Below are 21,510 nucleotides of genomic sequence, written 5' to 3'. Positions count from 1 at the left end.
TTCTATATTGACTTGTGAAGGAACTTTTATTTTCCAACATAGCAATACCATTTACATTACCAACAACAGTGTAGTTAAGATTCCATGTTTTCTGTACTGTGTCTGTATGTGTGCTTATTTTGGGAGGGACAGGAGTGGATAACACATAACCCAGACTGGCAGCAAGACAGTTGCAGCTGCATCTTCTAGAGGACAAGCCTCCAGGCTGCAGATCACTGTGGCATCACTGCCCTCTGATTTTCTGGACCCATCCTCCCCAACGTCACAGGACTTTATGACTCTTCTCAGGTTGGGCCCAGAGATCCCTACCGTGTAGGGCCACCTTGTAACAAGCATTCTGTGATCTTAACCCTAGTACTCCCATTTTCCCAGCAGGACTCAAACAAACTTACAAACTTTCATGGTGTCCAGCAGAGTGTCCACAGAGCCCATAATGAGCCTCTAACCCTCTTATACAAACACAAAGCATTCCAAGCCCTGATTGCTCATGCATGAGGCAAAATACAAAAGAGGACACCCAAGGATCCACAGACACAAGACACTATATTTTCATTTAGAGTGAGTGATCCAGGTCAAGCTTTGAAATCTCCAAAGACTATGAAAAAGAGGGATAATTCCAATGATGCACATGGCCCTCTGGACCTCAGCATTTTCCAAGGAAACACTCCAGATTCTCTTGGGATCGTCCCAAATGTACATGAACCTTTCTGCACCGGCAACCCCAAGTACATAATGATATCAAAGTTGATGCAAAAAATGACCTGAGATTTTCCCTGTTATTCTACGTTGCCTGCCTGATAAAAGAGCCAACAAAAGCCAGGGAGTGGAGTGGATGCTGAGGGCACCTGCTAGAACCAGCCCCTCAAGCCCAAGGCTCCCATCTTCCTGCACGCACAGGTGTCTGAGGGCTCAGCCGAGGCCACAGTTCTAACAGTGGGAAAGACTTTTCTCGGCTGAATTCCACGTCTTTCATTGCTGCTCACGTGTGGTCACGAGTTGTCAAATCAAACTTGTGCAAGCACATGTCAGCCTCAGCACTGCTGTCCTGGGGAACACGAGCTCAGGAGTAGAACCTCAAACCACTCCATGCGGACTCTCCAACAAACCTGCTTCCAGGTGCTCCAGCTTGAACAGAGACATTCTCTTCTAACAGATCCATACACCCCTTGTCCTTGCAACTACACTTGGGATAGGCGCACACTCCACTCACTGGGCTCATCTTGATGCCCCCGAGTACTGCCACAACCCTCCTGCAGACCCCACCAGGCTCCCTCTACTTTCCCCATTTGTCTGCCTCTCCTCCCTGATGACTGGACTAAGCAAAACTAAAGCGAACATGGGTTTCCTGGCAAAAGGGATCACAAGAGGAGTGCCCACAAGCTACCACCCAAAGGACACTGCACATGCAGTATGAAAATCAAGAGACTGGCCCTCCTGGGCAAGTTTGCCACCACCTGGGGACATTATAGAGTCCACCTACAAAGGCATGTGAGATGAGGAAGTCTCAAAGCAAGGGTCTCCAGGTCTCTCTCTCTCCTGTTTTCTTCACCCACACCTACTTGGAAGATATTCTAGCTCTTAGGGGGTGCAGGGGGCAGCGTCTCCTTCCTGCCCCATTAGGTTTTGGATTTTTGCTCATCCTCAGTGCACTGAAATCACAGTGCTAACACTGAGCACGTGAACTCTTAGATGGCAAAGCTGCTGTCCACGATGGTGACTGGTCCTGGTTGGACAGAGCTTAGATCTGGGGGCTGCAGAGGATGAAACCCAGCAGACAAAACATGGGGACATCTAAGCCCAATGCTTGAGGACACCAGTTCTGTACAGCTTTTCAGGATTTCCTATATTTCTTGGCTCATCTTTTGAGTAATTAAGTAGTCACATGGGGTAAAGATCAATTACAGCTGAAATGTCCAGAACATGGGAAACATCTTCATCACCTGCCCTGTTCTCTTGGTCTTCCCTGAGGATAATTCAGCCCAACCCATAGTCCTGTCATCTAAAGACATTTCCAGTAACAGGTACTACAGCCATGCTGGGAAGAAGAGGAACACTATGAGCCCTAAAAAGAGGGGAACAAGGAAGGACTCAAAATAACCCATGAAGAAGGGCATGGATTTCTCCTGATGGCAATTGATACTCAGGCAATAAACCTGGATAACATGAGAGAGACTGTTAGGAGGGGATGGGGAGACCTCTCTGAGCCTAGACTTGAAGGGTGACAAAGGGCCTGAGGCACGGTGACCTGAAGGTGAGAAAAGGAACTACAATGTCAGACAGAAATGGTTTGGGTATTTGGAAACAGAGAAAAGGTAAATGCAACCTTGACAGGCTGAACCATGAGCAAAGGGTCAACTCCCAGGATGAGGCTGGAGACACTGACAGGGCCCTGAGTTTGACAGAGGGCTGTGGAGAAACAGCGAGGAGTCAAGCTTTTGACCCAAGAACAAATGAAAGCTAGTGGAGGTCTGAACGTCAGGACGTAAAAAAAAAAATCTCCATTCAGCTTTAGCCTCATTCATAGAAGTCATCTAATTCTGAGCCTGTGATCCTGCCTCCATCCTAGTTTTCCTTTTCCTTTTTCATTCAGGGAGGACTGGGATTTATTTAAAATTTTAATCACCACCAGAAACTTCCTCCAATCCGGAACTGCAACACACAGACACACAGCCAACTGGCTAATCATTTCAGGGGTCAGTGTTGCTCAGACTCAGAAATTCCGGTCTAGTCTCTCATCTGCATGTAATAAGTGCACTCCCTCAGGCCCAGAGAGAAGCCGTTTATGAGAAGGTCTGAGCTGAGTGAAGAGAACCGGGTATAACTGAATAATGAAATGGGAGGCTGAAGGGCAAGTGGCCCAAGTTTGTCCTTATTGCCCATTCCATTTAAGACCAGGAACATCTGTCATGTATCTGAGCAAACGAAACTTTTCTTTCAAGATTGGGTCAAACTGATACCAAGCAGATAATTCTTTATTATATGATTGCAGTAAAATATTTTAACAATACAGAATTGCAAATATACATCCACTGGTACAAAAAACATTGTAAGGGGTCAGCTTGGAAATAGGATCTGAGCAATCTTTTTCGTTATGAAGAGAGAGGCTCTGTTGGAAGGTTTCAGGTCAATGTAGCCCATCTTTCCTCATTTGCACAGAAAAGTCAAAAGGGGCCTGAGGGAAACATCTTCATATCACCACACAGCTCACTTTTTTCCACTGATCATAGAAAATGGAGAAAACAGACCATTAGACTTACCAGTTAAACTAGGTGTTTTTCTTTTTTTGAAAGGGAAGAATTAAGCATTTTTTTTGGTTTTATCATGTTAAATGTTCTTTTATTTTCCTATTTTTCAAAGAAATGCCTTTAATTTCACAAGATCTAATGTCATACCTCCATTATCCTCTGGTAAAGAGCTGAGACCAGAAATATCCATTTGTGCGTGCACACATAAACACATACACACAATTCATGTCTTTGGTAAAACCACAGTTGAAAATATGTCTATTTTATTACAAGATGTTGAGAGGGTAACAGGCAGGAAGGCCAGGGGTCTCCAAAGGGAGGAAACAGGCTGCAAGTGTCAGATATTTTTTGCTCTCTTAAGCAGCAGGAGGAAACAAACTAGCGATTTTTTATTTTCCTTTCCTATACAAATCTAAAAGGAGGTTTCTCTTAAAATACTGGATTGTCATAATGACACCTGGGGTCAGACTCTCAAGATAATCAGGACTGAAGGTGCCCGGGGGTCCCCACACTAGCTTATGTCCTAATTACACCTGAGGAACCCCGGGTATTAATAATTGTGGGGGGCCAAGCCATCGATTTCCTTTTAGATACTGGGCAATATAGTCCATGTTTACTGAAGCACCTGGCCCACTTCCTTCTGGATCCGCTTCTGTAATGGGACTGTCTGGACGAGCCAAAGGGGATTATTTCAGTTATTCTTTATGTTGTAACTGAGATTCTGGGCTATTTTCACACGAGCTTCTGATCATGCCAGAGTCTCCCTCACCCCTTTTGGGGAGGAATATACTGAACAAGGTCCATGCCTCTGTTTTCATAAATATGGAGCCCTCCCTTTCCCTCCCTTTAGTTGAACAAACTGTAAATCCTAGAGTATGGGCTGATGGAAAATCTGTGGGTCGAGCACAAAATGCTATTCCTGTAGTTGTCAAGCTCAAAGACCCACTTATTTCCACATAAGCAGCAGTATCCACTGAAACCTGAGGGTAAGGGTTAAAACCCATCACCGAAAATTTAAAGGAACAGGGACTATTAGTTCACTGTAACAGTCCATGCAACACTCCTATTTTGGGTATAAAGAAATCAAATGGTAAATGGAGACTAGTTCAAGATTTACAAATAATAAATGAGGCTGTAGTTCCTTTACACCTCATGGTGCCTAATCCTTATACTCTATTGTCTGAAATTCCTGAACGAGCCAAATATTTCTCAGTAATTGATTTGAAAGATGCTTTCTATTCTGTGCCTTTGGTGGAGGAAAGTCAATTTCTATTTGCCTTTGAAGACCCTATGCAGCCAGCTTCTCAGTTAACCTGGACAGTTTTGCCCCCGGGATTTTGTGACAATCCTCACTTATTTGGACAAAGTTTGTCACGGGATCTACAAAACTAATAGCTCCGAAGCGGTGGTGTTACAATATGTAGATGATATTTTGCTCTGTGCTGAGACAGAGGAAGCTTGTTCAGGAGCCTCAGAAGATTTCTTAAGCATTCTGGCAGGCTGCAGTTATAAGGCATCAGGAGAAAAGGCTCAGCTTTGTCAACAATCTGTTAGATATCTGGGCCTTATCATATCAGAAGGGACTAGGGCCATAGGCCCTGAGAAAATTAAACCTGTACTAAATTACCCCCTACCTATGACTTTAAGAGAATTGAGAAGATTTCTGGGAATCACAGGCTACTGTCATATTTGGATTCCAGGTTATGGGGAACTTGCCAGGCCTTTATATAAACTTATAGCTGAAACTCAGCAGGCCCAAACAGACAAACTGCTTTGGTCTCCAGATACTCAAAAGGCTTTTCAGGTTCTTCAGACTGCTCTCCTGCAAGCTATCACTTTGAGCTTGCCCACAGGGTCAGGATTTAATTTGTCACCGAAAGAAAAGGTATGGCCTTGGGAATTTTGACACAAGCCCGAGGGCCTCACCAGCACCCTATTACTTATCTAAGCAGAAAATTAGATGTAATTTCACATGGGTGGCCCCACTGCCTAAGAGTAATTGGGGCAGTGGCTTTATTAGCACCTGAAGCTTTAAAAATAATTAATCGACGAAATCTTACTGTCCTGACTTCTCATATGTGGGTGGAATCTTAAATTCTAAGGTTAATATTTGGAGGACAGACAGTAGGCTTCTTAAATATCAGTCTTTGTTGTTAGAAGGACCAGTAACTAAGCTTAAAGTCTGTGGACATTTAAATCCTGCCACTTTCCTTCCTGAGAAGGAAAATGAAACACCTGATCACGACTGTTCCCAATTCCTAACTTTAAACTATGCAGCTTGGGAGGATCTAATGGATACCCCATTAGACAATCCTGACATGGAAGTATTTACAGATGGCAGTTCTTTTGTTCGGGATGGAAAGCATAAAGCAGGTCACACCATGGTGACTGCTGAACAGGTTTCAGAAACAAAATCTCTCCTCCAGGGAACCAGTGCTCAGTTAGTGGAGCTCGTGGCTCTGACCCGAGCTCTAGAGTTACACAAAGGGCAGAGAGTAAATATCTACATGGATTCTAAGTATGCTTATTTGACTATACATGCTCATGCTGCAATATGGGAAGAAAGACAGTTTAAAACAGCAACAGGAGAACCTATGAAGCATTTCAGAGAGATTGAGAGACTTTGAACTTCTATGCTGCTGCTAAGTTGCTTCAGTTGTGTCCGACTCTGTGCAACCCCACAGACGGCAGTCCACCAGGTTCCACTGTCCCTGGGATTCCCCAGGCAAGAACACTGGAGTGGGTTGCCATTTCCTTCTCCAATGCATAAAAGTGAAAAGCAAAAGTGAAGTCGCTCAGTCATGTCTGACTCTTAGCGACCCATGGACTGCAGCCTGCCAAGTTCCTTGATCCATGGGATTTTCCAGGCAAGAGTACTGGAGTGGGGTGCCACTGCCTTCTCAGTTTACCTGCTATATATTGTCCTAAAGAAGTAGCTGTTTTGCATTGCAAAGGGCACAGCAGGAATGGGAGTAAAGCAACCGGAAGATAATCAGCTGGCTGACTGTCAAGCCAGAAAAGCTGGCACTTTATGAAACCCCTTCACTGTAGATGCCTTTGATCTGGACAGATCCTGTGGAACAGGAAAAACCATAATATACTGAGGAAGAATTAGAACGACATGAGAAAAGACGAGCAAAGATTACACATAAAGGATGGTTACAGTCTGAGGATGGACGATTAATAATTCCTGAAAATGCTCAATGGAAAATTCTTAAGGGTTTACACCAGTGTTTTCATTTGGGTGCAGAGAGTACTTACCAGATGGCTTCTCGTTTGTCTGAAGGTAAAAATGTAATGAAAACTTTAAAGAACATTATCAAAAGGTGTGAGGTTCATCAGAAACATAACCCAAAGACTGAGAAGCTAGCAATATCTGGGTTACAACGAAGTGGAAAGTATCCTGGAGAGGTCTGGGAAATTGATATTACTCCTAGGCCAAAAGCTAATTGATATTCTTGCTTACAAGTTTGGGTAGATGCTTTTACTGGATGGATTGAGGCTTTTCCCTGTCATAGTAAGCAGGGTAAGGAGGTTACAAAGATTTTAATCCATGAAATTATCCCCAGGTTTGGGCTGCCATGGAGCCTTCAGAGTGACAATGGCTCTGCATTTAAAGCTGCTCTAACTCAGGGGGTATCTAAAGCTCTAGAAATAGAATATCACTTACACTGTTCCTGGAGATCCCAATCCTCAGGAAAGGTTGAAAAATCTAATGACAGTATCACAAGACATCTGCGCAAATTAACTCAAGAGACGCAGGACAACTGGATTAAAGTCCTACCCATAGCTTTAATGAGCGCTTGAACTGCCCCCCAAAAGGAGGGAATTTCCCCCCTTTGAATGTATTTATGGAAGGCCTTTCTTATGCACAGACATCATTATAGACCCTGAAGCCTTGGAATTAAACTAGTTATGTAACTCAGCTCTCAGCTTTTCAACAGGCAATAACAAACTCTGGGAGATGACTCCTGACCCAGCCTCTGAGTCAAGCAAGCCTCTATTTGAGACAGGAACCGAGGGCCTCATAAAAACATTGGGATCTGGGGGCCCATCCCTCGAGCCCCTCTGGGAAGGCCCTTACCAGGTAATTCTTTCTTCTTTCACAGCTGTCAAAGTGCCAGGAATTTATTCGTGGGTACATCAACTTGAGTTAAGAAGTGGCACCCTGAACAGAACTAAGTGACTTCATTTTATGTCTTTACTTTCTATGCTATGACTTTGTACTTTTCAGATGGGCCTGATAATCTATGTGAGTCTACTTCTGCTGACTCCAAAAATCCTGAGTGTGCTGTTTGATCCTCAAGACAATGTCTTCTTGTCCTGGGCTCACTCGTACGCTGCATTCCACAATTGGTCTGACTGCTGTGTCTGTGGAGTGCTCCCCTCTTCATCATGAAAGGCTTTTGTGGTGCACATCTCCACTTCAAGAAAAATACTTTCTCCAAGTCTCCAAATACCTTCCACAACAATCATATGTGATGCCTCTTCTTCATCTGATAACATCTACCAACCCTAAAATGGACTGGTGCACCACTTTGTACTTTAACTATGGACATAACGTGACTTTTAATTTTGATTATACACTGTCTCAGTTTAATGACTATTTCACTACACATAAGGCAAATAGGTCTGGATCTAATGGTTTTTTACCTGACATTTATCAAATATGGGATGAGGTTATATGGCTAACTCCTGAAAAGGGATGTCTATTATCTACTGCCCCTATATGCTGAGAACAAACAGAGCTAACCCCAAAAGTTAGCCAACAACTTCATTATAATGATTAAAAACAATTGGGATTTTTGCCTCAGGAAGTATGCAATATAATCATTCCCATGTTTTCCAACCCCAATTCAGGTCCTCCCTTTGTCTGGCCAGGTACTAACTGGGACTGGATATCTCAGTCAGCTGGCTTGCTCCAAACGGGACCTATTGGATATGTGGCTCTTACCTCCCCTTGGTTGGATAGGGAGATGCACCCTGGGTCTAGCTTTTACTTACGGCTTTATATTTTCAGAGCTTTCAGAAAAGCCTGCTAATTTACCCCACCTTAAAACTTGGTGGGCAAGGTCTGTACTTGTTCCCTCTTTGGGAACTACAGATGTTATGCTACGAGTGGATGCTTTGACTAATTTTACTCAACAGGCATTACAAGATTCTCAAAAAGCTATTGCAGCTCTTAATGCTGAACAAGCACAAATTAGAAAGGTGGTTTTACAAAACAGATTGGCTTTAGATATTCTGACAGCTGCGAAGGAGGAACTTGTACCATTATTCATACCCAATGCTGTACATATATACCTGATATGACCCCTAATGTTATTCATTTTATTAAACATATGAACAAGATGATTGAGGCTATGGATATTCCTGAAGCCTCAACTGCCTCATTTTGGGAGATGTTAACAAGTGCCCCATGGTGGAAAACTATCTTAACAATAATTCTGACTGTTTTGTTTTTGCTGTTTGCTCCCTGCATCTGTAACTGTGTAACTGGATTTGTTTCTAGTTGCATGAAAGCTTTTAAGTTACAAATGGCTGTGTTAGGGGAAGCACACTGATTGAAACTGCTCACCCTGGCCAGGCACCATAGTAACCATTTGCATGAGTTGTTTTATGACAGGAGATCCTGATAAGGAATACGGAACTAATGAACCACCACCAACCTGAAGAGTTCGGGAAAGGTCGAAAGGAGACATGGAGTGTCTGTCCACGTCCCAGAATCTCTCTCGCTAGCATCCATCTTGGCTGAGAGATGCATGCGCCACCAGGAAAGACTCCAAATTAGAATGATTGGCCAAAGACCACCCGGAAACTAATCTCATCACCATAAAACCCGAGACCGCGAGCCACATGGTAGAGCAGTTCTCCTGGGTTCCCTTACCCTACTGCTCTCCACCCAGGTGCCCTTTCCCAATAAAATCTCTTGCTTTGTCAGCACATGTGTCTCCTCAGACAACTCATTTCCGATTGTTAGACAAGAGTTCAGTTTCAGACTCTGGAAGGGGTCCCCCTTCCTGCAATAGTTGCTCAAACTCCTGCTACTGCTGCAGCTGCCTCCAACTACTATTTGGGGGCCCTGGATCAGACATCTTCGGTATGAGGGTTAGGAGAATATGTTGCCTCACCCATTTAAGGACAAAGCCCCTTGTCAGCTCAGAAGCAGTTATGGAATGAGAACAATGCCCCTTTTTCCTAGGCAACATAATTCTTCTAAAAGAAAAGGGGGGACTGAGAGGGTAACAGACAGGAAGGCCAGAGGTCTCCAAATGGAAGAAATAGGCTGTAAGTGTCAGACATTTTTATCTCTCTTAAGCAGCTTGAGGAAACAAACTAGCAATACTTTTGTCCTTCTCTATACAAATTTAAAAGGAAGTTTCTCTTAACATATGTGTTGCCATAATGACACCTGGTTTCACCTGAAGTTAACTATTCTCAAACCTTGAGTTAACCACTGCATTTTTCTTATGGAAATTTTAGTCTTAAACTATGTGAATGGACTATGCACTTACCCCAGATTCTGTCTTCAAGTCGGTTCCGCCTAATGGCTGAGAACCTACTTCACAAACCAGTATGTTATACTCAGATATTGTTCCCCTCATCTATGTAAACAAAACTATTTGTATGGTACTCTGCCCTTCAACAAGATTCAAGTTAGTCATTTTACGGCCTGGGATGAATCATCTGCTGCCAAGATTATCCCAAAATGCATTTTATGGATGAAGGGCCTGGTGGCATTCTGAGTGTTAAAACCTTCCTTTCCTTCATTAACAGACTGCTAGTGCCTATAATGGCACCCCACTCCAGTACTCTTGCCTGGAAAATCCCATGGATGGTGGAGCCTGGTAGGCTGCAGTCCATGGGGTCACTAAAAAGTGTAACAGTCGGACACAACTGAGCGACTTCACTTTCACTTTTCACTTTCATGCATTGGAGAAGGAAATGGCAACCCATGCCAGTATTCTTGCCTGGAGAATCCCAGGGACAGAGGAGCCTGTTGGGCTGCCATCTACGGGGTCGCACAGAGTCAGACACGACTGACACGACTTAGCAGCAGAAGCAGCGACACCCCCCACCCTCCCAGCCACATTCTGAACCCTCTTCCACCTCTCTCCTCACCAGATCTCTCTGGGTTGTTCCAGAGCACTGGCTTTGGGTGCCCTGCTTCGTGCATTGAACTGGCACTGATAATTCTGTTTTACATATGGTAATTTACATGTTTCAGTGCTATTCTCTCAAATCATCCCACCCTCACCTTCTCCCACTGAGTCCAAAAGTCTGTTCTTTACATCTGTGTCTCCCTTTGTTGCCCTGCATGTAGGATCTCTGGTACCACCTTTCTAAATTCCATATACATGCATTAATATACAGTATTTGTCTTTCTCTTTCTGACTTATTTCACTCTGTATAATAGACTCTAGGCTCATCTACCTCATTAGAACTGATAAACGAGGTGACATTTTTGCTAAGTATGGCACAAAATAGTCTAAGGTGATTTAGTACTTACCAGAGAAAATTTCAAATGTATGTGATGAAAGGAAGAAAGCACTCAGGCAAGGAATGAATCTGAAAAAAATTTGAAAAAAAAACCCTGAGAATTATTTTTAATCTAAAAATCTGGTGTCAAAGTTTAAAAAATTGTGGAGAATAACCATATTTAGAAAAGGATAAGAGTAGAATACTGGAAACTAAAAAAGCTTATTTCTGAAGTTAAAAATCAGTACAGAAACTGAATGAATTAAGACCTTTTCCAAGCTACAAAAAGCACCACTCATAAAGAAAGGAGAAAATGTGAATCAGTTTAAAAATAAAAAGTGTTCCTTTAAAAATGCTACCCAATAATGATACAGTGGATAAGAATCTGCCTGACAATGCAGGGGACATGGGTTCTATCCCTGGTTCAGGAAGATCCCACAAGTACAAGCAACAAGCTTGTGCACAACTACTGAGCCTGTGCTTTAGAACCTGGGAGTCACAACTCCTCAGCCCACTGCACAGCCCAGCCAAAAAAATTCATTAAAAAAAAAAAAAAAAAAAAAAAAACCTACCACAGAGTGACTCTTGCCCCAGGTCTCTTCTTCCCTGACCTCTATCTTATGATAGGACAAGGGAAGGGTCACTCACAGCTCAGTCAATCAAGCCACTGCCCCAGGCTCAACAGGGTTTGCAAATGAAAGTCATCTTCTGCCACAAGTAATAAAAAAAGACACAAGCCCTATAGACAGGAGTTTTGAAATTCTCATTCTCCTCTGCATAACTAAAAAGATCATCTGTGTCCAAACAACTGGCCACACCTGGATCGAGCTTACCCCCCGGTTCACCTATCTCCCTATTTCATCTGGGTCTTGGTGTCTCTTTTTCTCCCCCTCTGCTCTCCTGCTGCTCCTGTCCTATTTCCTCCCTCACACGTGTCCTGTCCCAGGCTGCTGCAAGTCGTTCCCCCTCGAAATGCTCTCTCTCTCCAACCTTCCTGAGTCTTTGAAAAATCCATACCTATGTCTACCTCTTTTTTCCCCCATTTCGGCTCCCTCTCTGCGCTCCAAATTACTCCCCTTGTCTCGCTGTGACTCTCCCTTCCTCCCCACTCTCTGGCAGGCCATGTGGCTATGCTTCCTTCCAGCCCTTTCTTCCTCTGCTCCTTACCTTTCTCTGCCAACATCATAAAACCGGCCACCTCAGAATTGAGACTTGAACCCTTGTGGCAGGACTCCAACCGGGTGAAAACACAACTCGGGACTCTAACCGAAGAGGCCAGGACTCAAACCCGGCCTAAACCCAGTTAAGGACTCCACCTCTGACGTCCCTCATCGCCCTTCGCCTCCCCGCTCCCATCACTGAGACAGGGCAGTTTTCCCTGTGCTGTTTTCCAGTCCCTGGAGATCTGGCTTTCTAATTTATTAACACTTCTCTATTTTACTCACTTGGCTATTTCCAAGGCTTAACCTCTTTGACTTGACTATCCCTTTGCAAATCCCTCAGCCAGTCTCAGTTTTCCCATTGGTTCTCCCTGATGCTTTTCTCCTCAGTTTCAGTTATTTCTCTCAGTCCTTCTGACTGAGGATCTGCTTCTCCTGATCCTCCTGCCTCCTGAATTTACTGAGTTGGCGACAGAATGAGACGCCCCCGGACTGGAAGAGCACCTTTTTCCCCCGAGTTGAATTGGGCATGGAACAGCACTGGCTGTCACATGGCTGGCCCAGGTCACCTACCCTATGCGGGGTGAGGGGACGGACTGACAGGAAAGGGGGCTGCTGCGGAGTAGAAGGACCGACCTCAGGAAACGCGAGGACAGAGGGGCTGGGAGGGAGGGGGCTCAGGAGCAGGGCGGCTTCTACTGAATCCCAGGACCGGGAAGAGGGCGCGCGGCCTATCTGGGCTCTGCCTCCAGCGGTCGAGAAGGCAACGCGGCGGGCGCGACTCCACCTCGCGAGAGAGGGCTTTACTGGGCGAGGCCAGAGGTCAAAAAGGGTGTTAAGTAGGAAAACGTCGCCAGAGGCGGTGTCTACACGAACCGAGGGCCGAAACCGCCTCAGCAACACTTAAGACCCAAAAGAAAAGACAACTGGGCCGCAACGGCAGCTGCAGCGTTTATTCGGGGCCGAGCACCTGGTGCCAGGGTTTTCAGGTCGCTGGCAATTCCCACACCATGAGGACGAGTGAGCGGGGGCGGAGGTGGGGACTGGAGGGGTGGCGAGCTCTGCAAACTTACTCTAGAAGGAAGCTTAGGCGCCGCTCGGGGACCTCGGCTCAGCGCTCTCCAACTTCCGGCTCTGTGGGGAAGGGCTTTTGGTTTTAGAGCCGCGGCTTCCGACCAGGGGCGGGGCGAGCATTCGCTGTGCGCAGAGTTCGTGGGAGGGGCGGGGCGCGGAGGGGGCGGGGCCTGTTACCTTGACAGCATTAACTTACCGTCTGTAACACTGCTCAAGAAAAAGCTTCAAGTTATGTTGGAAGCCAAGATACCTCCTCTTAAGACTAAAAGGATTTCTTCTCAATAAAAAGCTGTTTTCCACAGCATGTTGTGCTCAGATCCTGCTAGTGAAGCTGAAGCAATTCAGGGATCGGAGAACTTGGGCAGTTTTAAGAAACAAGAATGGAACTAGTCTCTATATTACAAATACAAAACTCTGCCTGGGTAGAAATGGGCTATTCCCTACTCACACCCTACAAAACAGCAAACTTCCCATAGTGCTGAGTTCAACAAACTCAGGGTCACTACCTGGGTGTCTGAGATGGAGGACTTAAGGGATGTGATCATTTGGGTCACTAACAACAGCCTTTTAAGAGCAAGACACTTTAAATGATTATAAACTGCATTATTGTTTCTTTTATCCAACGTGTTTTAATTATTTCCCCCTTCTAAACCCAACTCTTTAAACAGTGACATAAAAGGGGTTGTATAAGCAACTCTTACAATGACAAATATCATTGTGTAAGTTTAAGCTACAGAGAAAAAATTAACTGATACGTATACTGTGAAACGATTATCACAATAAGTTTGTCTAGCATCCATAATTTCGTATAGATAACCTAAAAATGATTCTCGACGGTGGATTCACCAATGATTTATCAGATACAACACCAAAAGTTCACGCTAACAAAATATAAAGAGGTAAATTGCACACATCCTAATTATTAAATACTGTGCAGTAAACCATCCTCAGCAGTGAAAAAACAATGTACACTATAAGACCAAAAAAATTGCCAAGCATATATTCAATAATAGTTTAACATCAAGAATACATAAAGAACTCTAAAAAGTACTGATCACCAATTCCACCACAGGGGTGGGGGAGCTTTCTTAACCAACCATCCCACATATGACAAATAATATACAAAGAGTGACATAAAATAGAAACTTAATGGCAAATATAAAAGACAATCATTTATAATGCATACAAATATTAAAAAAAGGAAAGTAGCTATGCCTTGAAAAAACACAAATGATGGTTCATCACTGAAGTTATCACTCCACTACATAAGCTCTGTCATTAAGCTGCTACAAAATTAAATGTGGAGGCAAAATGATCAATAGCACCCAGGTGACAAGCATGCAGCATCAGCAAGAGTTTAGTCAACAGCCTCACAAATATGAGGGTGTGAACCTGGACAGTACCCTTGTCAGGAGAAGTTCCTACACCTCTTGGTGAGGCTCAAAGGGCATGGTGATAGTACACGTGAACAACACTATCACAGTGCCCTTCATATGGGCTTCAGTGACATCACTCAAAGCCAGAAAAAGATGTACAGGTCAAGGACTTCAGATACTTTCTCATATCACAGAACACACTGACCACTATACTAAGTAGCTTCAAGTGGTAATTCTGTATGCAGCAGGAAAATATTACAATCAATAAGGGAAAGTATTCTCCTTTAAAAATTTTCTCTTACCCAGTAAACCCACACCACAGAGAGTCCATGAGGAGCTGCCCCGTAAACACAGGCAGATTATCACAGCAAAGAACCTGGACATGACTTCAGACCCTAGAGCCACATGCTTCAAAATCAAATTTAAAAGGAAAAATTATACCAACTAAGGAGAAAGCCTTGGACTGCAAGGAGATCCAACCAGTCCATTCTGAGGGAGATCAACCCTGGGATTTCTTTGGAAAGAATGATGCTAAAGCTGAAACTCCAGTACTTTGGCCACCTCATGAGAAGAGTTGACTCATTGGAAAAGACTTTGATGCTGGGAGGGGTTGGGGGCAGGAGGAGAAGGGGATGACAGAGGATGAGATGGCTGGATGGCATCACTGACTCGATGGATGTGAATCTGAGAGAACTCCGGGAGTTGGTGATGGACAGGGAGGCCTGGCGTGCTGAGATTCATGTGGTCGCAAAGAGTTGGACACGACTGAATGACTGAACTGAACTGAAAGAGAACGCAAAGTCAAGAAGAGTCTACACTCCCAGACTAGATAGACCAGTACAGTGCTCGCTTCGGCAGCACATATACTAAAATTGGAACAATAAAGAGAAGATTAGCATGGCCCCTGTGCAAGGATGACACACAAATTCATGAAGCGTTCCATATTTTTTAAACGATGCTCAACATCACTCATTATCAGAGAAATCAAATCAATACTACAATGAGGTACCATTTCACACCAGTCAGAATGGCTCGGATCCAAAAGTCTACAAGCAATAAATGCTGGAGAGGGTGTGGAGAAAAGGGAACACTCTTACACTGTTGCTGGGAATGCAAACTAGTACAGCCACTATGGAGAACAGTGTGGAGATTCCTTAAAAAACTGCAAGTAGAACTGCCTTATGACCCAGCAATCCCACTGCTGGGCATACACACCGAGGAAACCAGAATTGAAAGAGACCCGTGTACCCCAATGTTCATCGCAGCACTGTTTATATTAGCCAGGACATGGAAGCAACCTAGATGTCCATCAGCAGATGAATGGATAAGAAAGTTGTGGTACATATACACAATGGAGTATTGCTCAGCCATTAAGAATTCATTTGAATCAGTTCTAATGAGGTGGATGAAACTGGAGCTGATTATACAGAGTGAAGTAAGCCAGAAAGAAAAAAACCAATGCAGTATACTAACACATATATATGTAATTTAGAATGATGATAATGATAACCCTGTATGCGAGACAGCAAAAGAGACACAGATGTATAGAACAGGCTTTTGGACTCTGCGGGAGAGGGAGAGGGTGAGATAATTTGGAAGAATGGCATTGAAACATTATACGGTCATGTAAGAAAAGACTCACCAGTCTAGGTTTGATACAGGATACAGGATGCTTGGGGCCGGTGCACTGGGATGACCCAGAGAGATGATATGGGGAGGGAGGTGGGAGAGGGGTTCAGGATTGGGAGCTCATGTACACCCGTGGCAGATTCATGTCAATGTATGGCAAAACCAATACAGTATTGTAAAGTAAAATTTTAAAATAAATAAATTAATTAATTTGAAATAGATAGACCAGTACAAAAGTGGAAAACTATGAGATGTAGGGGTCTCATATCCTAAGGCCTTGACATTGAACTATTTGGTCCACCCAGAGATGCCAAGTTAAGAGCCTGAAAGATTCACACATATTCCCTTTGTTGGACTGCTGTCCTTACAGTTTTCCTAAGTAACAGGCACAGAAGATCCAATCCACCAGCTTATTCCACACACCCTGACATGTATGGCAGCAAAAGGAGAACAGCAGAAACGACTGAGCGATCTCAAGAGGCAGACAGGCACTAAGACAGTTCATTACAGGTTCTGAGGTGCCAGATAAAATTAAAGAGCAGCCAGTACTTTCCCATTTATCGATTCTATCTTCCAAATGTGACAACAGTGATGAAAGCAGCACCGGATCCGGGGTTAGACACTTGGTGCATCAGCTCTGATCTATATGGACTAAGAATTGAGTAGCCAATACATTCAAGCCGACAAAGAGAGAAGAGGGGGCAAGGCAGCCCACCTCATGCTCCTCACACTCAAGAACAACCAGCTCACAGCAGGGAGATGGCGAGTGTTGTGGATACAAACCTTGCCTTTGTGTCTGATGGAGCTGCAGCACCACTGGCGGGTTTAAGAACACATGATACATGTTGAAAAACAGGCTGAGGACTCGGTGAAAGGTTAAGATTCCTCTGGGACTTTAATAAACAAACATCTCTTTGGCCAAAGAGCTGAGAGTCAATTACCAGGTAGGTTGAGAAGTCCGGGGTACCCGAGGAGGAGAAAGGGGTCTGGGGCTCGCGAGGAGGATAGAAAGCGGTCTGGAATTATCAAGGAGGAGAAAAGGACAAGCTTTTTTCTTTAAGCCCAGAGCTGATGATTACACAACAAAACGACTCCACTTAAACTCTGTACTAAGCAGAGACTTTACTTTGCCAACAAAGGTCCATCTAGTCAAGGCTATGGCTTTTCCAGTAGTCATGTATGCATGTGAGAGTTGGACTGTGAAGAAAGCTGAGTGCCAAAGTACTGATGCTTTTGAACTGTGGTGTTGGAGAAGACTCTTGAGAGTCCCTTGGACTGCAAGGAGATCCAACCAGTCCATTCTGAAGGGGATCATTCCTCGGTGTTCTTTGGAAGGAAAGATGCTAAAGCTGAAACTCCAATACCAATACCTTATGCCAAGAGTTGACTCACTGGAAAAGACTCTGATGCTGGGAGGGATTGGGGGCAGGAGGAGAAGGGAACGACAGAGGATGAGATGGCTGGATGGCATCACCGACTCGATGGACATGAGTTTGAGTGAACTCCGGGAGTTGGTGATGGACAGGGAGGCCTGGTGCACTGCAATTAATGGGGTCGCAAAGAGTCCGACACCACTGAGTGACTGCACTGAACTAAAGATAATATAACAGCAATGTTTCCTGCTTGAAGACAGGTTTCTTCTTCTTGACAACTTTCTGACTAATTCTGTCATCTTGAAATGTAAATTCTGGGCATGGGTCTGGTAAGAGCTTTACAACCTTGAGAGATTCTTTTGACTTACTATAATAACCAATTTAGAAAGTATATAGCTCCATTGCTATGATTAGCAAGGGGAGGCATTCTCCATCCCCCTTCTGATGTCTATGTCAGAAGCTTTCTCTGTCCCATTTCATACTTTAATAAAACTCTGCTACACAAAAGCTCTTGAGTGATCAAGGCTGGTCCCTGGTCCCAAAGCTATATCTTCTTCTTCAGAGATCATGAATCTGATGTTGTTCACCGTAAGCTCTCATCTCTATGTACCATTACAAGAGGTTTCCAACCACTATTAATGCTGTGCTTTCCTCTCTGCCCTGAGAGCTCATCTCTGTTCACACTTTTGATACATTCCCATCCATTTGGGGGTCTTGTTTTGTTTTCAAAACAAGTATCTCAAACTACAATATATGATGTATGAAAAGAGCATACCTAACATTGTTCTCAATGGTGAAAGCCTGAAAACTTTTCCTCTGAGATCGGGAAGGAGGCAAGGACGCACACTCTGCATCACTGTTCAACAAAGGACTGAAACCCCTAACCAGAGCAATTAGACAAGAAAAAGAAATCAAAGCTTCCCAAAGTGAAAAATTAGAAAGTTACCTTCTTCCCTAGAGGACAAGGTCTTTTATGTATAAACTGTAGATTCCATACAGACAAAAAAAAAAAAAAAAAAAAACCCTGCCACATCAAATAGCAACTTTAGCAAACTTTCAGGATACAAAAGTCAACGTGCAAATCAGCTGCATTACTATATACAATGAACAATGTTAAAAGAAAATAACATAACAATTTTATTTACTATTGTATTAAAAATGGATGAAATATTTAGGAATAATTCACCAAGGAGGTGAAACATATACACTGAAAACTACTTAACCATTTCTAAAAGAAATGCAAAATAAACAAATATAGTAGTCATGGACTGGAAATCTCAGTACTCTATATTTCCAAGTTACTCAAAGTGTTCCACAGATTTAATGAATTCATTATGAAGCGTACAATAGAAATGTTTGCAGAAACAGAAAAAACTTTCCAGAAGTCATAAAGAATCTTAAGGGGACCATAAATTGCAAAAATACTCTTCAATAAGTACAAAGATGAAAGATGAAGGCCACCCTTTTTAAAATTTCAAGCCATACACAATATCATCCAGATGGTGTAGTACTGGCATAAACATGGATTTATACACCAAGGGAACAGAAGAGAATGTTCAGAAATAACCATTTGCATATATTTAAAATCTAATGACAAGGATGCTAAGAAAACCCAGTGGAAAAAAGACAGTTGCCATAACAAATGGTGAATCTATGGGTTAAACAATGAAGAGGAAACCTCACCTGCATCAAAAGTAAAAACATCTCTGTGCCAAACCACAAAATGAACACAGTGAGAAGACAAACTCTGAACAATGAAGGCAATGAAAGTGAATTTCCAGCTCTCAGAGATTTAGATTCATGTCACAGTTTCAAACAGATGATGGAATAGCACACCTTTTATCACTGATACCTGACTGTGAACTATCCATCCCATTTCCAATCAAGATTTTGAAGTCAGTGACTCACTCACTTAGCTTCAATTACCTTAGAACAAATTTCCCCTTTTAGGTCTACTTCCAGATTTTACCAGGTACTGTGCATGTTAATACCTGACTTCCACCCACAGCTTCTTAATCCTGATTGACAGAGAGCAGACTGCACAGCCAGAAGGACCCAAGGCTACCTCTCCTGCCCAACAGCACTGAGAACTCTTCTCAAACTTGTGGGTTTGAAGCCCTGCCCAGGATGGTGCCCTCCACACAAGGTCCAGGCCACTAGGTCATGGGGAGATGGGATCTAAGTGGAGACAACAGGCCCTGAGGGAAGTTCCCTGGTGAGTGTGCATGTACAGGTGTCAGGAAGGATACTTCAGAGTCAGAGATGATTAGTAAGTCCAAAGAAGGGATTTCAGGAAGGACCGACTGAGAATCAACTGAGAATATGATTTTACCTGAGAAAGAGCCATTCCTCTTTTCTTGCTTTTTTTCCTCCTCTTCCCAGCTTCTTCCTCTGGCAAGTGGAAAACAGGCTGCTTAAGGCTTAGAATCAACATTCCCCCTTCGTTTGCGACAACCACAATACCAGGAAGACCTCACGACATGCACTGGGCACAGTGGAGAGGAGGAAGCTGGTGGGTTCCGGGGACCAGAGGGACTGCTGTGGAGGGGCTCCACGCCGCAATGCAGGCAGAGGTGGCCAGCCTTCCCAGGTCGCTGTGTCAGCCCGTTACACTTTTAAGGCAAAAGCTTATAACTTTGGAGACCAGTATGTTGCAAATTAGGATGTCCTCCTAACAAGTAAAAAAGTTTCAATAAAGATTTTATTTTCCTTTTTAAAATTTTTTGAAATTGCGAAAGTATGACAACACATTTACATGAGGCTTTCAAAATAGTTACAGACAGTTCCACTATATATTACAATTTTTTAAGTAGACAAATTAAGATTTTTAGTTGGAATATCAATATTAAACTCTCAAAAATTAATAGAATGGACAGGAGAGTAGGATATACTAGACCTGAAAAGAATTGTGAACCAATTCAACATAATTAAGACCTATACAATTTTCACACAAGAGCAGGATACAAATTTTACTCAAGGTCCCATAGACTATTAACCAGGAGACACTGGAACATGACGTAAAACAAGGTGCAAAGGTTTCATGGCCTAAATGAAGAGCATTGAAATCATACAGGGCCTGCTCTCTTATTACTGTGAAACTATGTGAGAAATCAATACCAACAGGTATTTGAAAATAACCCACATAGTTTCAAGTGCAATAAATAAATAAATGTTTTCGTCAGCAGGTCCTGCTCCTGGCAATTCAGGGTTTGGGAACCTGGGTCTCCAGAGAGTTCCTATAGGGTGGTAATTGGATGCAGAACATTTCCTGCCATTAGAATAATTTAACCATCTTAAGAAAAAAAGAAAATTTTCTGGATTCCTCTTGGTACTGCAAACTAAAATAAGAAATACAAAACTATCCCTGGGGAAAACATGCCATTTTACCCTGACATTCTGTATCACAACTTTTCCTCTTTCCACATGGCTCAGTTTCAGAGACACAAGGTCAAAACCTACTGCGTGAGACTACAGGACTAAGGTATGTGATGGGAACTTTCAGCAGTACCTTGTTGTTTTTTTTGTTTGTTTGTTTGTTTGTTTTAATTTTGAAATTGACAAAGTTTACTAACCATTGCTTTAAAATGAGCAATTTTCGTTAATCAGTTGCTAAGTCGAATCTGACTCTTTCCAACTCCATGAACTGCAGCACACCAGGCTTCCCTGTCCTTCACTATATCCCAGGGTTTTCTCAAACTTGTGTTCACTAAGTGGGTAATGCCATCCAACCATCTCATCCTCTGTCGCCCTCTTCTCCAGTCCATAATCTTTCCCAGCATCAGGGTCTTTTCCATTGAGTATGCTCTTTGCATCATGTGGCCAAAAAGAGCAATATATTTTTAAAAATTGATGAAAACCGCATTGTTCATTTAGTACACATTCTAAGCTTCTACTGCTCTCCACACAACAGGCCAATAATTGAGAGACAAGTTGCTGGTACAGGAAAAAAGACTTTATTCAGAAAGTCAGCAAACCGAAAATATGGTGGACTGTACCCACAAAACCATCTTATCCAAGTTAGAACTCAGTCCCCTTTTATATTAAAAGAGGAGGGAGTCAAGTCAAGTCAAATTCCTTTGAACCTAAGGAATCAAACAGTTAAGTAACAGAGCATTAAAAAAAGTCCATCAATAAGTGTTCCCTGAGAAACCTCAAATGACATCAAGGAATTTGA

At 43.3% G+C, this 21,510-nt stretch overlaps 2 protein-coding genes and 1 non-coding gene across 5 annotated transcripts in view; 1 reads left to right on the top strand and 2 right to left on the bottom strand.

The window, feature by feature from the left end:
* Positions 1 to 13,014, bottom strand: part of LOC105605808 (zinc finger protein 665-like) — a 35,386-nt gene extending 22,372 nt beyond the window's left edge. For all 3 annotated transcript variants that reach the window (XM_060398855.1, XM_060398857.1, XM_060398856.1), the window contains exons 1-2: positions 12,958 to 13,014; positions 10,756 to 10,814 (exon numbers count right to left, since the gene is read on the bottom strand). The gene's annotated coding sequence lies outside the window, so the exon portion shown is untranslated. The remainder of the gene's footprint in view (positions 1 to 10,755; positions 10,815 to 12,957) is intronic.
* The window catches only part of LOC114118023 (zinc finger protein 347-like), a 107,859-nt gene extending 88,131 nt beyond the window's left edge, over positions 1 to 19,728 (bottom strand). Inside the window, exon 1 of the mRNA XM_060398960.1 lies at positions 19,669 to 19,728. The gene's annotated coding sequence lies outside the window, so the exon portion shown is untranslated. The remainder of the gene's footprint in view (positions 1 to 19,668) is intronic.
* LOC114118143 (U6 spliceosomal RNA) lies at positions 15,177 to 15,283 on the top strand. The gene has a single exon (XR_003591687.1). It is a non-coding gene; the product is annotated as a U6 spliceosomal RNA (small nuclear RNA).
* Positions 19,729 to 21,510: the final 1,782 nt, after the last annotated feature.

The sequence above is a fragment of the Ovis aries genome, chromosome 14 (assembly GCF_016772045.2).
Source record: "Ovis aries strain OAR_USU_Benz2616 breed Rambouillet chromosome 14, ARS-UI_Ramb_v3.0, whole genome shotgun sequence".
NCBI lineage: Eukaryota > Metazoa > Chordata > Mammalia > Artiodactyla > Bovidae > Ovis > Ovis aries.
Note: the sequence above shows the minus strand (reverse complement) of the source record. Positions and strands in the feature narration are given on the sequence as shown.